The following is a 12,780-nucleotide window of genomic DNA, read 5'->3' on the forward strand; positions in this document are numbered from 1 at the left end:
TGAAATTGGCTACCATCTTTTTTGACAGCGTCCCTCCTCTTTAAGCCACTTTCACCCTGATCCTGAACTATGGTGCCCAACCTATGCCTGCCTCCTTAACTTCCTATGAGTACTCCTTTCTCCAGGTCAGTGGTGCCCAACCTGAGGGTAAAGAGTGAGCCTTGAAGTATTTCAGTGTTATCTCCAAGGTATGCATCTCATTAAATGACTCATAATAAATAAGCAAAAATAACTTCTAGGCCAGATAACCAATGTATTTTACACATATGTGTATGATTTTTTTCAAATGCATGTAGATGTTATAATTAGTAAAATACAAATTCATTTTAAAAATGTTACTAATCAGCTTTTTGTCATGTATTTTCTCAGTCAACAGATAATACAATTGTCAATATGTGGGGGAGCATCAAATTTTTTAATACTAAAAAGTGGTATGTGATAAAATAATATTATTTAGCAGATACTCAAAGGCCCACCTGGAGATTAATCTAAACTGATTGAATTAAGTGAGAGTGATTGACTGCTGATTAGCCTACTTCAAGTTAACTAGATTGTAATCACACCTGGCTAGCCCTTAAGAAGGTATTGTTCTCAGAAGCTAAGGACTTTGAACTTAAATTGAGACCACCTTCAAGTCAGTGAACCAATGGATTTGGATGACGCTAACCAATCTGGCTTGAAGCAGTGTGTAAGGACCTCCCATGCTCCAGACAAAAGCTTCCACACTCAGTTTGCTGGGGAGTTTGTGGTTGAAGCAGGCTCGTGGTGGAGGACTTGAGGAAGAACCAGACCAGGCTGGAACTCTAGGCCAGATAGGCCTTTTCTTAACTTTCTAAACTTCATGTGTTCTCTTTTTACTAATACCTAGTATGCTTTAATAAATGCTTAATGCCCAAAGACTGGTGCTAAAACTTCTAATTTAAGGCAACCATGCAATTTAGATTTTATTTATTTTATTTATTTATTTTTTAGTGAGGCAATTGGGGTTAAGTGACTTTCTCAGGGTCACACAGCTAGCAAGTGTCAAGTGTCTGAGGTCAGATTTGAACTCAGGTCCTCCTGAATCCAGGGTCAGTGCTTTATCCACTGTGCTGTATAGCTGCCCCTATAACATATATATTTTAGATGGAACATATGGAGACAATATCTTAACCCAAATGGTTGGTATTTAATGTGATGTGATAATTACTGTAGGCCATGTGAGGTCTGAGTGTTTGGTCCTTCTCAACTGGAAAGAAGCCAAGTCATAGGCAGTTTCTCATAAACCAGACAGATTGAACTGATCTTTAAAAAAATACAACTACTTTAATTCAAACTATAGTAGGCTAATTCTTTGAAGCAAATACCTGATTTGACTGTAAACTTCACTTTTCTTAAAATTTCTTGACATCTTATCAACAGACTCCATAGGATCTTAGATTAAGAGCTGGATGAGATTTCAAAAGTCATGTAGTCCAGTAGTGTCAAACAGAAATGAGGGTCACTAATGCATACTTAAAGATCACCACAGGCCACATATTGACTTAATTTTAAAATGTAATGCTATTTAAGTTTAATTTTATTCTTATTTGGATATTTCCAAGTTACATTTTAATCTGGTTCTGGACCACTTAGGAGTGTTGTGGGCCATGTGGGGCCTGAGTTTGGACCTTCTTACTGGAAGAAGCCAAGTCAATATTTTCACTTAAGTCTTCTGACTCCAAACCTAGCATTCTTTCCATTGCCCCTGTCTACATCTATCAAAAATGTAAAGGAACAGCACAAAAGTACTCAAAGGACTTATCTTAGTCTTCCAGGTCAGAATTATCTTGTATAAGCTTACCAAGTGCTGAGGTACTGAGTGCTTTATGTAATGCAGATTGACTTGGTCTCTGCTACTCCCATGGGCAATATCTCTTTTTTTAAGCTTTCTTTAATGACTAATACTTCAGAACTTCATTTATCATTCTAAAGCCTTTGTTATCAATGGGCACTACATTTCTAGTACCTTTCCTACATAGACATAATTTAATTCTTGCTGTTAAAACAGAAAATGTAATACCTACTTGAAGCAATTTTAGAGCCCCTCGCTGCCCTACTCACCTGGAAGCAGTAATGGTTAATTATATACAGACCACTTTGTAATAAATCACAACTACAAATGTGTTTTGCTGCAAAAAGCTCCATTTTATAGCTCTTTATTAGTTTCTTTAAAAATGAATTCTGTGAGCCGGTCTATGTTTCCATCAAAACTCCTGTGGATTACTTTATCTAGTGTAATAGTCCATTCCCTAAACAATTCTTCATCACAAATTTCTTTTCAGGATATTGCCCCCAAATAGCTCTCTTGAGAATTATGATGTATCATTGCTGTCATTTTGAGGATTCTTGCCTACCAGTTGTAACCTGAATTAGTTACAGTCAAATAAATATGAAAGCCTCAAAGGATAAAAATTTTCTCTTTTTACTACAGTGACCAAAAGTTCCAGATGCAAATGACTAGGGTAGTAAATTATAGGAATGATCACTAAGATTAAATGCGTTGAGATGTGAAGGTATTTATTGAATAAATAAGCCACTGGTTGACATGTAATCCTTTTTCCATATTAGGGTCTAGGAAATTAGAGAGTCCTCCTGACTTCTCTCCCCCACTTTCCACCTTCCACCCCCAACAAATATTAAATTTGACTTACGTGACACTGGTTGTCTTATTTCCATTCTTCCTTAGCATTTGTTAGTATTTGTTGTAAGATGTTTTTCTTAGCAAACAGCTCAATATAATGAAGAATACCAAAGTTGAAGTCGGAAGTACTAGACTTGAATCCTGGCTTTTCCCCTTAGCTGTGTAATGTTGGGCAAGTCCTTTCACCTCAGCCTCATTTTTCTCATCTGTAAAATGTGGTGGTTTGGCAATTATCCTATCTTTAAAGGCTTCTTCCAACTCTCAATTTGATTCCTCATGTAAAATGGAAGTAATGCTATTTTGACTACCCACCTCAAAGGGTTGCTATGAGGAAAAATGCCTTATCAACCTTTGAAGTTCTATATAAATGAATTCTTATTTCTTTGATTGATTGCTATATTCCATCATCCTAGAAGAAACAGCTTTTAAAAAGAACAAAAATGAACAGTTTCAGAGGAAATCTGGAAGACTTCTGGTGACCTATTGCAGAATGAAGTAAGCAACACTAGGAGAACAATATATACCATGACAAGAACATTATAGAGAAAGATAATTTTGAAAGACTAGAACTCTGATCAATAAACCACCAGTCTGGAGAACTGGAGATGAAAGATGCCACTTTACTTCCTTTCAGAGAGGTAATGGCCTTAAAATTCTGAATGAAATATGTTTTTGAACATGGCCAATATGGAAATTTCTTTTTCTGGACTATGTATATTTGTTATGAACAATTTGTTTATTTGTTTAATTAAGAGCATTGGAAAAGAGAGATGATAAATTCTTGTAGAAAAAGAAATGTATTGCCTTACAGTAAAAAGTTATTTTATAAAACTAAATGATTTCTAATTCCAAACCACAGAGTTTTTTCATGTTCATAGGTAGAAACTATTTTTTCATTTTGTGTTCACATACATAACATGAAGTGGCTAATTTATATAAATTAAGCAAAACCAAAAAATACCTTTACTAATTATCTGAATGTTTCTAAGGAGAGCAGATATTGCTTCAATTATTGTAGATAATTGCTTTAATCCTCTACATCATATAAAGACATGAAATTAATTTTGTGCTCATCAAGAGCTTGAGTGAGGAAGATCTACGTTCAAGTCCCACCTCAAAACATTTAATAGCTTGTTTGTATTTGGGCAAATAATTTCACTCTCCTCAGCCTAATTTCCTCATCTATAAAATGGAGATGATTATAATAATAGTTTGCAGGAAAGTTAGGCTCTAATGAGAATGAGTAAAGCAATTGCAAGACTTATCTTCCTTTAAATTACGTCTAAAATCTTTTATAGGAAATTTTTCCTAGCCCCTCTTAATTCTAGTACTTTCCCTTTGTTAATTATTTCCTATTTTTCCTGTGTGTATGATCTCTATGTATATATTTATTTATGATAAATATGATAAGTACATATATTTATCTTTTGTGAGTTTGTATGTATGCATACATACATGTGTGTATATATACATATATGAATGTAAATATATAAAATCTTGTTTGTGTAACCTATTACATTGTGAGCTCTTTGAGGACAAGGAATGTCTTTTCCTTCTTTTTGTATCCTCAGTGTTTAGCATAGTGGTTTGGCATATAGTAGGCACTTAAAAATAAGTATTTATTGATTGACTAATTGATTAAAGTGCTATCTAACATTAGATATCATTAGATAGAACTTTTATGTCTTTTCAAAGGCCATCATTAGATTAGTTTCTATTGTGAAAGTTTAAGTTATGCAAGTTTCTTAAAGAAATATACTTAAAGGGATGAAAGAGGACAAGGTAGTAAGTAAAGTATAAGAAGACTGAAAAGGGGACAGCTAGGTGGCGCAGTGGATATAGCACCGACCCTGGATTCAGGAGGGACCTGAATCTGGCCTCAGACACTTGACACTATTAGCTGTGTGACCCTGGGCAAGTCACTTAACCCTCATTGCCCTGACCTCCCACCGCCCAAAAAGAAAGAAATATGCTTAAGTCAATGGTACAGAACCTAATCTTTGTATAAACTTTAGATAAACTGATCCTTATATAAAGTGTCACATCCAGCTTTAATAATGTGCAAAGTCTCTCAACAGGGAAACCAAGTCAGAAGATTACAACTTATGCTTTGGAAATGACAATCCTTATACTAATGCTAATCTAACAAATAGCTTCCTATCATAGAGACTGTTAATGATAGCCATCATCTTTTCCTGGGGAGAGGTCCATCAGTATCCTCCCTTAAAACACTTGAAATTTAAATGTAGAATGTGTATTATAGTTGTTATTTTATCATATCCACATCTCCTCAGAGAATCAGTATTTATTGGCATTTATAGGGTCAGTTCATGTTGGCAGTATATGGCTTTATACTATAGTATATAAATTTGTGGCAATACCAGGATGTATGTGTTATCCTTAGGAAAATTTTTTTTATGGCATGTCATATATTTCAATAGAGACAAAGTGGCAGAGTGAGAGGAAGTATGAAAGGCTAGTTTCTTCTCCCATACCTCCTCAACTATGATCTCGACAGTGCATCAGACTGAATTCTGATCAAGAAAGCCAAGAAGTCACATGATTCATTTTCCTAGCCCAGGGCAGCTTAGAGAGACAGAGTTCTGCCTATCCTGGGGAGCAGGTGGCAGCAGTGGTTGGGTACATTCCAGTACCCAAGAACTGAGGGAATGCTGAAACAAGGCACCACAAAGAGATCCCAGGATATCACTAAAGCAAGCATGAGGTGCAGGAACAGGTGCTATCTGGCCACTTTGTTACTAGCCACACAGTGCTGGGTCATGGATCCAGGGTAGAGAGGAGGACTGGTCTCAGCTGTGCACTGAGCATGAGCATGTTCCAAGAAGCAAATAGTAACTATGGGGGTGACTGATCCTTGGAGCAAATAGCTGCATCCAGACATAGGGGATCCAGCAGTTCAATGGCGCTGAACCTGGAGAGGCTCCTAGTGGGCCAATAGTTGCTGAGTCAAGCTGTAGTCAGCTGAAACTCCCAACCAGAAACAAGCCAGTGGAGCTTTGTAGAGCTCAGAGCAGGAGGGCAGTGTTAGACCTCCCCCTGATTATACACTTTGGGTACACTGAAAGTTTGTAGTGGCCCCTTACTGGAGATGTGAAAATAGTAGAAGGACAAAAGCAGATAGAAGTTCAGTCCAAACATCCCAACCTCTCCTCCTTCCCCCACTCCACCTCCCCTCCTCCTCTGCCTAGGAGTGTACAGAATCCAGCAATAAAATAAAGTCCCAAATCAAGAAGCAGACTAGAAGAATGAGCAACAAAAAGGAATCTACCATAAAAGCAATATGGTGACAAGAAAGCTCAAGACAAACATAGAAGAGAATGACTGGAAAACATCTACAAGCAAAACCTCAAAGGAGGATGCAGCTGAGACATACATGTCCAATAAGAATCCCTAGAATAATAAATAAGCAAGAGTTAAAGAAGGAGCTAAATTTTATTTTAAAAAACAATTGAGGGGGCAGCTAGGTGGTACAGTGGAATAAGCACCGGCCCTGTATTCAGAAGTACCTGAGTTCAAATCGGACTCAGACACTTTACACTTACTAGCTGTGTGACCCTGGGCAAATCACTTAACCCTCATTGCCCCGCAAAAACAAAACAAAACAAAACAAAAAAACCCAAACAAACAATTGAGGGGCAGCTAGGTGGTGCAGTGGATAGAACCACCAGCCCCAGTGTCAGGAGGACTAGAATTCAAATCTGGCCTCAGATACTTTCTACTGATTGACCCTGGGCGAGTTACTTAACCTTGACTGCCTCCAAAAAAATATTGAAAGATGTAGAGGAAAGAATGGAAAAGAGTCATGAACTAGAGGAAAAGAGAATTAATTGCTTGGAAAAGAGGAATAGAAACCTTACTGGGAAAAAATAACTCCTTGAAAATTAGAATTGGCCAAATGGAAGCTAATGACTCCATGAGATATCAAAAGATAGTAAAGTCAAAAGACTGAAAAAAATTAAATATCTAATATGAAAAACAACTGGCCAATTACAATATCCATTCCTATTTTTTTAATCACACTAAAAAGCATAGGAATAAATGGGGCTTTCCTTAAAATGATAAGTAGTATTTATCTAAACCCAAGAGCAACCATTATCTGTAATGGGAATAAGCTAGAAGCTTTTCCAACAAGACGAAGGATGAAGTAAAGATGTCTATTATTACCATTATTATTCAGTATTATACTAGAAATTCTAGCTATAATAATAAGACAAAAAAAAGAAATGAAAGAAATAAGCATAAGCAACTAGGAAACAAAAGTATCACTTTCTGCAGATGATAATAATGGTATACTTAAAGAACCCTAGAGAATCATCTAAAAAATTAACTTCAGCAAAGTTGCAAGATATAAAATAAACCCACATAAACCATCATCATTTCTGTACATTAGTAACAAAATCCAGAAGAAAGAAATAGAAAAGTTATATTTAAAATAACTATTGACAATATGAAATACTTAAGAGTTTACCTACCAAGATGTACAGGAACTATATAAACACAATTATAAAATACTCTTCACACAAATAGAGACAGATATAAATAATTGAAATATTAATTGTTCAGGGGTAGGCTAAAATAATATAATAAAAACAATACTTCCTAAAATAATTTAATTATTCAGTACCATACCAATCAAACTACCAAACACTTACTTTGTAGAGGCTGAAAAAATAATAACAAAATTCTTCTGGTGGAACAAAAGGTCAAGAATATTAAAGGAATAAAAAAAAATGAGGAAGGAAGGGGAACTACCAGTACCAGATATCAAACTATACTCCAAAGCTACAATCATTGAAACAGTTTGGTACTGGGTAAGAAATAGATTGAGCAGTAGAATAGATTAGGCAAATGAAATACTTAAGTAACTTTTTGTTTGATAAACCCAAAGATCCCAACTATTGGAGCAAGAACTCACCAACAAAAACTGTTGGGAAAACTAGAAAGCAGGCTGGCATAAACTGGATATAGATCAATATCTCACATCATATGCCAAGATAACCTTAAAATGGGTGCATGATTTAGGTATATAGGGTTACACGATATGCAAATTAGTGGATCATGAAAGAAATTAACTGTCAGATCTATGAATAGGAGAAGAGTTCATGGCCAATCAAAAGATGGAAAGGTTCACAAGAGGCAAAATAGATTATTTTGATTACATAAAATTTAAAAGCTTTTGCACTTATAAAACCAATGCAGCTGAAATTTTAAAAAATTATTTTATTTTTATCAATTACATGTATAATTTTTTTGAGGTTCAAATTTTCTCCCTCTCTCCCCTACTTGATAAGACAAGCAATTTGATATACATTGTGCATGTCATACAAAACACATTTCCATGTTAGTCGTGTTGCAAAAGGAAACACCAAAAAAAAAAAAAAACCACAAAAAACCCAAGAAAAGTAAAGTAAAAAAAAAGTATGCTTCAATCTGCATTTAGAGTCTGTCAGCTCTTTCTGAATAGCATTTTCATCATAAGTCCTTCTGAATTGTCCTGGATCATTGTATTGCTCAGAATAGTTGTCATTCACAGTCAATCATTGTACAATATTGCTGTTACCAAGTACAATGTTCTTTTGATTCTGCTCACTTTGCGTCAGTTCATGTAAGTCTTCCCAGATTGAAATTGAAAAAGTTTGACAGATATTATTTCCTATCCCCTTATAGATCCAAGTTCTGATAGGATTATCCTAGAATTACTATTTTAAATGTCTCCAGGGACTTCAGGCATTGCCCTGTGTTTTTCCAGAAAATTATCAAACTATGTTTCTGAAGTTCTTTTTCTCCCTAGATAGTTGAAAAATTAGACCTGAAAGGTAAAGAGCTCTTCCATCTTGGAGAAGGGATCCTGAATGCTTTTCTTTCACTTGTGCAGCTAAAATTAGACAAAAGGAAACTTCTGGGGTGGGGGTGGAAATTTTTGCAACAAATTTCTCTGATAAAAGTCTCATTTCTAAAATATGTGGGGAACTGAGTCAAATTTACAAGAACAAAAGTCATTCCCCAATGGATAAATGGTAAAAGAATATAAATTGGAAAATAATTGGAGATGCCTATCAATTGGGGAATGGCTGAACAAGTTATATATTAATGTTATAGGATACCATTATGTTATAAGAAATGATGAAGGAAATGATTTCAGAAAAACCTGAGAACACTTATGACCTGATGGAAAGTGAAGTGAGGAAAAACTGGAGAATAATTTATACAATAACTACAAAATTGTAAACATAATCAAAGACTTCAAAGACTTTCAAAGACTTAGTAATTCTAATTAACACAATTCTAAAGGACTCATGAAGAAACATCCTATGCACCTCTACATAGAGAGGTGATATACTCAGTGCAAATTGAAACATATCTTTTCTCTATTTTTTTAGACATGGATAATGAGGAAATTTATTTTTTAATGATTATATATTTGTAATTTTGTTCTTGCCTTCTCAATGGGCGGAAGAGGGGAGGGAGAGGAAGGGAAATCAGGATTGAAAATAAAATAAATTGAATTTTTTAAAAGAATATTATACATTGTTCAAGGCAAGGGACTTAGTCTCCCAGGCTGTGACTTCCCTGCCCTCTGTCTCTGTTAAGCTTCTTCTCCTTACTCTTAGCTAGCTTTGTGATTTTGCCTGAGGCCAAATGAAACTGCCTTAAAGATCTTTTTTCCTTTTTGAAAATCAAAGCCAAAAACACCTCAAGGAATCCATAACTTTCTCAGCATGCTTAAAAAGTGGAATTTAGGGCACAGACTGTGAACTAGGAGCAATGGCACTTGCCTCTTAGGAAGCCTTGGATTGGTTTTTGCTATTAATCTTGCTTGACCTTCTCTTTCTCCCTCTTCTGCAGCTTCTTTACACATTGAAGTCCAGAATTATTTGAGTTAGATTGCTGTGCATAAGGAATATAATTTCTACTATGTGTAATCACATTGTTCTTAAGTTTAGGAAAAGTTCTTAAGAGATACGTACCCCCTTTCACTCCAGCAACCAAAGAGGACATTTTAGCTCTTAGCTTACAACCGAAATAATAGCCATCTAAATTTATGTGTAAATTAGATTCTGCTCATTTAATGGAGAAACACTTACAAGCCAACCAAATAAGGGTGAGAATTAAATCCCTGAGTCAATAAGACCTCTAAAGGAAAGAGAATACAGAGAAGAGGAGAGGAATGAGGACGAAAACCTTGGTAGTACTTCTGGGGAATGGGAAAAGAACCAGTTAAGAAGACCAGTTTAGCAACTCTGAGGTACCAACTCATACCCATCAGAGTGGGTAATATGACAAAAAAGGAATACGTTGGATGTTGGAGCGGATGTGGGAAAACTGGATGCTAGTCCACTGTTGGTGGAGTTGTGAACTGATCCAACCATTTCTTGACTGCAATTTGGAACTATGCCCAAAGGGCTATAGAACTGTTCATACCCTTTGATCCAGCAATACCAGTGCTAGGTTTATATCTCAAAGACATCCAAAAAAAAGAGAAAAAGACCTATTTAGGGTTGTTTTTGTTGTTTTTTTTTGTGGGGCAATGAGGGTTAAGTGACTTGCCCTGGGTCACACAGCTAGTAAGTGTCAAGTGTCTGAGGCTGGATGTGAACTCAGGTTCTCCTGAATCCAAGGCCAGTGCTTTATCCACTGCGCCACCTAGCTGTCCCCCAAAAGACCTAGTTATACAAAAATATTTATAGCAGCTTTTTGTGGTGGCTACAAATTGGAAATCAAAGAGATGCCCATCCATTGGAGAATGGCTAAACAAGCTGTGGTATATGATGGTAATGGAATATTATTGTTTTATAAGAAATGACAAGCAGGATGATTTCAGAAAGGCCTGGAAAGACTTGTATGAACTAATGTAGAGTGAAGTGAGCAGAACCAGGAGAATGTTGTGCACAGAGACAGAGACAGCAATATTGTTTGATGAAGAACTGTGAATGACTTAGCTATTTTCAGCAATACAATGATCCAAGACAATCCCAAAGGACTAGTGATGAAGCATACTACCTGCCTCCAGAGAAAGAACTGATATTGTGAAAGAAAAAAATAGAAGACCACTTTAGGAGTAGAGTCAGAAAGGTAGGAAGAGAACCAGAAAGTTAGTTATGTCACAGAATGCAAAGGAGAGAAACAGTGCTAGTAACACACAATACAGATAAAACATCCCATTCAGGGAAAGGAATGTCAGAGAATCAGCACCTTCAAATTAAACTCAGTGGATTCTGGCAAGGGAAATATTACCTATATACCACCTATGTAGAAGATATTGCCTATTACTATACTTTATCAGTGCTGTGTAGTGGAACTCATTGAGTTTACTTGAACCTGTTCATTCTACTCTCTGTGCCTCAGTTTCCTTAATTTGAAAGTGGATAGAGTGCTACATCATGAAACTTAATTAGATATGTTATTCATAACTAAACAGAACACTTGTGAGAACTACTGATTTATTAATGTTTCTAAAATCTGGGGTTTGTACTCTGTAGAAATACTTAGTTAAATGACCACTAGTCCTTTTAAAGAGCCAGGATATGAAAGTAACAGATATTTTGTGGATGGTAAAAGACATTCCTTACCCCCCTCTTTTTTGTTTATTATTTTTTATTAATTACATATAAACAACATTTTAAAACATTTGTATTTTAAAATGTTGAATTCCAAATTCTCTCCCTCCCTCCTTTCCCCCTCCTTGAGAAGGCAAGCAAATAGATTAAATAAAATATCTCTTTTAAACCAAAGCACAAAGCAAAAGCTTTGTTCTGTTACTGAATTCTTAATGATAATTGGACCTTTAAACACATTTCATAAATAAAATAGATTCCATTGATTTTAAGAAGGCTTAAATTTTATGCAAGATAAGACCTGCTTGATTTACATTACAAAAAACAAGCAATTGCCTTTCAGTTTCCACTTGTGTAATTTGAACCATTGGAAACGCCCAAAATAGAAAAAAAGGAGACAACTGTTTTGCCATAAATCTGAGTAAAACACTTACCCAGAAAATCGTAGCTTGTAATCCAGGAAGGGCAAACAATAAGCAGCCAAATAAATATAGACCATCAGCTGCATCTTAAAACATATATATAAGCATTTAGAAATAAATGATCTCAGGAGGGAAAGTAAATTACTGGTTATACAGAAAATGCATTTTTTATGCCAAGTGGTGTTTAATCCCCTCTCATAGTGAATCTTTTATGAATTCAAAAAAGCTCATTACGGACACTGCTCCGTCATACCTCAGTAAAATGATCTCATTTCAGCCAATAACTGACACATATGTGACTTAAATGTTTACAAAGCACTTTATATACATTATCCCACTTAGTACTAGTGCTGATATCCTCATTTTGCTTCACTAGGCAATAGGGACAATAAAAATGTAGATAAGATATATTTCCTGTACTCATGGGGCTTACATTCTACTGAGAGGATAAGACATTCACTTAAAATTATGAAATTATATATGATCATAGATACAGAGTTGGCAGGGACTTGAGAGGTCATCTGGTCCAACCTCATTTTACAAACTGGGGCCCAGATAATTGACTTACCCAGGATAACTGAGGCAGAACCAGAATTCAAACCCAAGTCTTCAGACTCCAAACCCAGCAACCTTCCACTGTTTTACCCCACTGTGACTCACTATGACAAGTGCTTAAAAGAGGTACAAAGTGCCATGTGAGGTTTGAGGGGAAGCTATTCCTCATCATAGAGGAAGTGACTTGAGTTGAGAACTTAAAGGATTGGTAGGAATCCAAAGGGTGAAAGGGGAATATTCTGAGAATAGAAAACAGGGTCAGCAATAACAGGGTTATAGAAGTACAAAGTATTTGTAAGGGACAGGGAACTGTCTAATATTACTGGATTGCAGAGTACATAGGAGTAATATAAAACAAGGGTTACAGTAGATGATAGAGAGCCTTGAATGTCTGTCTAAGGGGCCTTAACTCAACTGAACAAACAATAAAGAGGCTTAGAGCAGAAGGAGAAACAGGGAAGATGGAGGAAGAAAGGCAGTAAGATCTCAAACTCATGATACGATTGCTCCAAAAAACATCCAAATAACGCCATAGGACAATGCCTGGAGCAGCAAAACCCACTGA

The sequence above is a fragment of the Dromiciops gliroides genome, chromosome 2 (genome assembly GCF_019393635.1).
Source record: "Dromiciops gliroides isolate mDroGli1 chromosome 2, mDroGli1.pri, whole genome shotgun sequence".
In the NCBI taxonomy this organism is placed as follows: domain Eukaryota; kingdom Metazoa; phylum Chordata; class Mammalia; order Microbiotheria; family Microbiotheriidae; genus Dromiciops; species Dromiciops gliroides.